This window comes from Pseudorca crassidens, chromosome 14 (genome assembly GCF_039906515.1).
Source record: "Pseudorca crassidens isolate mPseCra1 chromosome 14, mPseCra1.hap1, whole genome shotgun sequence".
Lineage (NCBI taxonomy): Eukaryota > Metazoa > Chordata > Mammalia > Artiodactyla > Delphinidae > Pseudorca > Pseudorca crassidens.
This window is the reverse complement of record NC_090309.1, coordinates 6,800,789-6,807,473: the sequence shown is the minus strand read 5'-3', so window position 1 is coordinate 6,807,473 and position 6,685 is coordinate 6,800,789.

The following is a 6,685-nucleotide window of genomic DNA, read 5'->3' as shown; positions in this document are numbered from 1 at the left end:
CACCACGTCCATTCTGAGTATCCTGCCCCTCTCCAGGTGGCCATGGATGCGGCCGTGGGAAATACCGACCTGCTTGGGAGGTTTTGTTCCTCTGGGCTCCTGGCTCCTTCTGGACACAAAGGGACGTGACTTGTAGAAAGTGACTAGAGGAAAGAGATCGACAAAGTCAGGCAAGAGTCCTTCAAAAACATTGAAGCTGACAGGGAACAAAATGAGAAACAATCCTGTCATCAGGGAGCTACCAGCCTAAGGAGATAGGCTCCGGGAGATACCATAACATGACGTGGGCTTCACTGCTTCTCCCTGAGGGGAGTGATTCAGGTCACTGCCGATGGCAGGGCTTTCGGGAGTAGTGGCGCCAGTAGTTTGTAGAAACCAGGTCTCCTGGGACTTCCCCGGTGGTCCAGTGGTTTACACTCCGTGTTTCCAAAGTTAGGGAACTAAGGTCCCACATGCCACGCAGTGTGGCCAAAAAAAAAAAAAAAAAATCCAGGCCTCCAGCTCAGCCGGTTTCTTCCTCTGTCTGCCAGGGAATGGATAACAGACACTGGTAGCCCTCCCCGGCAACTGGACACATCTGAATTCCCTCCCTTCTGCTGCCTCCACCAATGAAGCAAACTAGAGAGGTGCTCTGGGGCCCATCGGGACCCTCACTTGCCTCTGAGATGCTGCTTGACACAGCATTTTGCTGTCACCACTCCCCCTCCGTCAGGATCTCAACAGACTTCGGATCTCTGGTCTCCTTATTCCAGGGTGAGCCACAAGCAGGCAGCCTTGTTAGAAACATGGAGCAGACTCTGGTCTCTTCTGTCAGGAGTGTTTTCACATCCTCTGGAGCTGAGGGGTTGCAGAGCATAGAGCTGGTTCCCAGAGACAGGGCCACCCCTGTCAGTCTCGGGGGGCAGGGCCCTGGGGGGTTGGCAGGTGGGATGGCTGTACCCGCAGGCAGAGGCGAAGGTGAGGGTTTTAGAAAACACTCCCTCTTTTAAAGGAAGTGCAGTGGCGGGTGCCTGGGGCAGTATTTGCCCACTTTGATTCCAGTTCTTGGCAAAATCCAGTCACCACTCACAGCCTTGGGAGTTGACTTAGCTGAAAAAGACTTATTAATGAAACAGGGTTCTCAAGTGTGTCGCCTTGATGCTTCTAGAAGAACTGTGGCGAACACTATGAGAATACCTTAGGGAAGATGACCTCCAGGTGCTCAGTCCACAGACGGAGACGCTCCTTGGGCTTGATGGTCCCTGACGGTCCACCAGTAATGTACCTCCTACTGGCATCTTCAACTTGTCATACGTCACTTCTCACTATGAGAACAGTATGTGTTCATTACGTGAAACTTGCAAAGTACAGAAACATAAATAGTTTCCTGTTTGCCTACCACCCAAGGAAACTGTTAATATTGTCACGCATTGCTTTGAAATCTTCTATTTTTAATTTTCAAATTAATGTTTGTACCAACTAAAAGCGTATCTGTTACCAGAACTAAGGAAACCACAGACTTGGTTCCCAAAGGAAAACATTTCAACCAGGACACAATTTCATCACCTGGAGCCTCCTGCTTGAACTGCCTGAGTGAAAAGCAGACAACCTTTGTGCACTGAAACCCAGTAGGGCTGCTCCAGGCAAAGATTCTCATTTATTTATTTACTTTGGCCACGTCGAGCAGCAGGCAGGATCTTAGTTCCCTGACAGGGATCGAACCTGTGCCCCCTGCAGTGGAAGTCTTAACCACCAGGCCGCCAGGGAAGTCCCAAAGATTCTTATTTCTAACCCCTGGGATCATTGCCTCTGTTAGCACCTCTGCCGGGATGCTTCAAGAGGCTAAGGTGACACACCTGGGCATCGGTTAGCATCCTCTTGAACACACACTTCACATTCACTCATCATCTCACATGGGAGATGCCAGGATCCTGGGACCTTGGTCATGAATGGGACAGGTAAGACAGAGGGGAAGAATCCTCTCCAGACCATAATCATTGAGGGTGACACCACAAAAGGGTGTAGCAACCTTCCTAGCGAGAAGAGGATTGCAACAAGATTTGAATCACAATTCAATCATTTTTCAAAGAACAGAAAAGCTGTGCATCAAGACCCTTGGCTTCAGTCACTTGCTAACTGTGTAACTGGATCAGGTTACTTAAACTCTGGGAATCTCAGTTTTTCATTTGGAAAACTGGAGCTAATAATATCTGTTCTACTGAGTTGCTATGAAGATCAAACAAGAAATGAAGTGAAAATGCCTGCTGTATAGTAACCACTCAAATGCTAGTTTTGTTTTTTCTAAGTGTTGTCACATAGCCAGGCTGAGATCAGGAAAAGACAGCCATATACGTAGAGAGATTTTAGCAGGCAAAGAAGTGCCCCTCCCCCAATCACCTCCCCACCATTGACTGACATGTGGAATGTCTTGGTCAGAAATTCATTCCAGTGATTTCTGTCATTGTTCTCCCTTCAAATCAGAGCTATATTTAAATCTGTGTCTCTGAAAATTTCTCAGACATCAAAACCGTGTTCAATACCCTTAAACTGGCAGGTCAAAATATTCAGTAATTTTGAAAGCACAATGAAATCAATTTTATTATGTCAAGGATGTGTACACGTTGTGGAGAATTTCTAATTCAATTTTATAAATTAAAAAAAAAATAGAGGCCAAGTAGGGTGGAGGTTAAGCATATGGGCTGTGGAGCCAGACTGGTGGGGTTCTAATCCCAGCTAGGCTACTTAATAGCTGTGTGACCTTCAGCAAGTTACTAAATAGCTCTGTGCCTCAGTTTTCTCATCTGTAGAATGGGCTAATAGAACCTTTGCAGATTGCTGTGAGGATGAAAGAAGTTAGCACACAGAAAGCACTCCTGGTGCCTTGAACTCGACAAGCATTAGCTACTGTTATCAAAGGCAGATACTTCTGGAGGAAGCGTTGATTAATCAGTTTCCACTTGAGAGAAAGTTCATGAGATCTTTGCCTGAATGTAGGCTTGAAGGGAGTGAAAGTAGAGACTCTGAGCATATGATGTGTCTTAAGCAGTGGTTCTCACCCTGGTGTGCGTCAGAATCCCCTGGTGGGCTTGTTAAAATAATTTCTGATTCGGTGGGCGTGGAATTTGCATTTCGAACAAGTTCCCAGATGGCACTGATGCTGCTGGTTGGGGACCGCTCTTTGAAAGCCTGCAGCCATATATATCCCTACAGGATTTGGGAGCTGCTGCAGTGGACTTTACCAGCAAGGCGTGTGAGTTCTGAGGCAAACACCCCCCCCACCCCCCCCCCACCCCCCCCCACCCCCCCCCCCCCCGCCAAAGAAAGATCTAAAAGGGAAGGGCAGGGAAGTGCTTGGAGCCAGGCCACCCTGCAGCCCTTTAGATCACCTTTGGTCTCTTCTGGAAAGAACTGGTCTCTTCTGGAAAGAACTGGTCTCTCAGCATGACCCTGAAAAATCTTCTCTGAGGCTGAACATTCAATTTCAGTTTTCCCTGGACTTGTCCTGGGGAAGAAAAGAATCCCAGGCGCTGCCTCTGGCCATTACTATTTCATCTCCTGTCTCATAAATGAGCTTCCTGGGGCCATCTGCCCCTGGAGATTTACGTTCTGGCTCAGGGGCCCACAGGTCAGTTGTGCAAATTTGGGGAGAAGTATCATGGGTGGCACAAACCCTATATACCAGTGCTTCTCCAAGTTGACTGTGTACCAAAAACACCTGGGGACCTTGTTAAAATCCAGATTACTGAGCCCCACCCCAGAAAATTTGATTCAGCAGGTCTGGAGCAGGGGCCAAGAATTTGCATTTCTGGGCTTCCCTGGTGGTGCAGTGGTTGAGAGTCCGCCTGCCGATGCAGGGGACGCGGGTTCGTGCCCCGGTCCGGGAAGATCCCACATGCCGCGGAGCGGCTGGGCCCGTGAGCCATGGCCGCTGAGCCTGCGCGTCCGGAGCCTGTGCTCCGCAACGGGAGAGGCCACAACAGTGAGAGGCCTGCTTACTGCAAAAAAAAAAACAATTGACATACATCACTGTATAAGTTTAAGTTGTGCAGCCTGATGGTTTGATTTGCATGTATTGTGAAATGATCACCACAATAGGTCCAGCTAACATATGTCATCTTGTATAGATTCCAAAAAAGAAGAGAGAAGAAAAAAGGGAAAAAGAAAATTTCTCCCTGTGATGAGAACTCTAGGATTTACTTTCTTAAAGACTTTCCCATAGATCATACAGCAACGTCAGCTGTAGTCCTCCTTGTTGTACATTACATCCCTGCTACTTATTTATCTGATAACTAGAAGTCTGTATCTTTTGACCACCTTCATCCATTCTCTTCTCCCCCTACCCTCCGCCTCTGATACCCACAAGTCTTGTCTCTTTTTCTGTGAGTTTTATTGTTTGCTTTTTTAGATTCCACATATAAGTGCCTTAAAGAGAGAATCCAAGATCAAATGTGTTTCAGGCCTCACAAAACTTATCTGCCCCTAAATAAAAGTTTATCAGAGGATTCTCACTCCCAACTTTCTGTTGCTACCACGTGATCTCCATACCCCCTTATCCTACAACAAGTTAACCACTTCATGAATTTCTGATTTCTTCTTTCTGTGAGTATTTTTGCAAAGTTAAGCATATTTGAATATACATACACGTATTCTTATTTAACCTTTTATTTTACACCAAAGGTGGCATGTATGTATTCACTATTTTTATGCAAATTTTTAAAATTTAATTTTTATATTATAGTTGATTTACAATGTTGTATTAGTTTCAGGTGTACAGCACAGTGATTCAGTTATACATATATCCATTCTTTTTCAGATTCCTTTCCCATATAGGTTACTATAGATTATGGAGTAGAGTTCCCTGTGCTATGCAGTAGGTCCTTGTTAACTATCTATGTTATATATAGTAGTGTGTATATGTTAATCCCAAACTCCTTATTTATCCCTCCCCCCACCTTTCCTCTTTGGTAATCATAAGTTTGTTTTCAAAGTCTGTGAGTCTGTTTCTGTTTTGTAAATAAGTTCATTTGTGTCATTTTCTTTATATTCCACGTATAAGTGATATAATATGATATTTGTCTTTCTCTGTTTGACTTGCTTCACTTAGTATGATGATCTCTAGGTCCATCCATATTGCTGCAAATGGCATTATTTCATTCATTTTTATGGCTGAGTAGTATTCCATTGTATATATGTACCACATCTCCTTTATCCATTCCTCTGTCAATGGACATTTAGGTTGCTTCCACGTCTTGACTAATGTAAATGGTGCTGTCAAATCTGTCATTTTCTAAAATTTGATTTTCTGGATTTTGAGTAATAGTTATCAAAGCCTCTTTCCATTTTCAGGTTATAAAGAAATCATCCCATGTTTTAATCTAGTACTCTTAGCTTTTAATTTTTAATCTAATATACACTGGGAAGTACATATCCAATTTTATCTATTTTCAAATGGCTATCCAATTGCCCCAACACCATTTATTAAAGAGCCCATCCCTTACCCCAACAGACTGAGATGCCATCTGAAGCAAACAGTAATGTTTGTATGCACTTGGCTCTATTTTCAGACTTGTTCTGAACTTCCTGCTCCATTGATCTATTTGTCTATTCCTGCATCAATACCACATTGTTTTAATATCTAGTTGGGCTAGTTGTCCCCTCAGTCTCCCATTCTTACTGTTTATTCTATCATAAAATCTTTAGAATCAACCTGTCTACCCTCAGAAAGTAATTTGTTAGGTTTTTAAAGTGAGATTGTGTTAAATTTTACACTTTGACTTGGAGAAAATTGACATCTCTGTGATGTTGAGTTATTCCACCCAAAAATGAGGGATTTCTTTCCATTCATTCAAGTCTACTTTCGTTATCTTCAGGAATGTTTTATAATTTTCTCACGTAGGTTTTTGTGTACTTCTTGAGTTTATTCCTAGGTGCTTATTTTTCTTTTCTGGTGTTACTGTAATTAGGGTCCATTTTATCTTCTAGTTTGTTATTATAAATACAGACTAAGGTGATTTTTGTATGTTAATTTACTATCCTGCTCCAATACCGAATTCTCAGATTGTTAGTATGAATTTAAGACTTGATACTCCCAGGGTTTTCCAAGTATGCTATCATATCATATCACCCACAGATAGAAATCTTTTTTTCCAATTCTTTTCTTTTTCCATTCTTACAGTTCCAATTTTTTCTCCTGAGCCTTAATTATTTTCTTCAGAGCTAAGAGTGATGGAATGATGGACAGAAGTTTCTGGGGAGGTGGGAGGGACGGCAGTCTGGAGCACGGGAGGATAGAGTCTTTGACCAAAGTGGGAGAGGCACCTTTCTCTGAGAGACGAGAAGGCAGTAGAGTTTGAGCCTTTGGCTTGTTAATCTCCTCTGGAGAGAGGGATCACGGGGTGGGGGTGGAGGTGAGTGTCGGCCACCGGAAGTAACACGGCTTGGAAAGAGAAAAGGGTAAAACAGCGCCCCCTCTAGTGCTGTGGAGGACACTAAGCTTAGCACTGGGCCAAACCCACTCTAAACTAGCCTGGGTCCTGACTTTTCTGATGAAACCAGGAAAATTCATTCAGTTTGCTGCCAAATAAATGAATAACCACATGTTTTAAGTGACCTATAATTCTGTGGGAAGGAGTTAGCTAATCTTAAGAATTCTTATAAATGATTAAATCAAAGCTCCTTGCCTTCAAGCAGTCATTTGATTCACTTT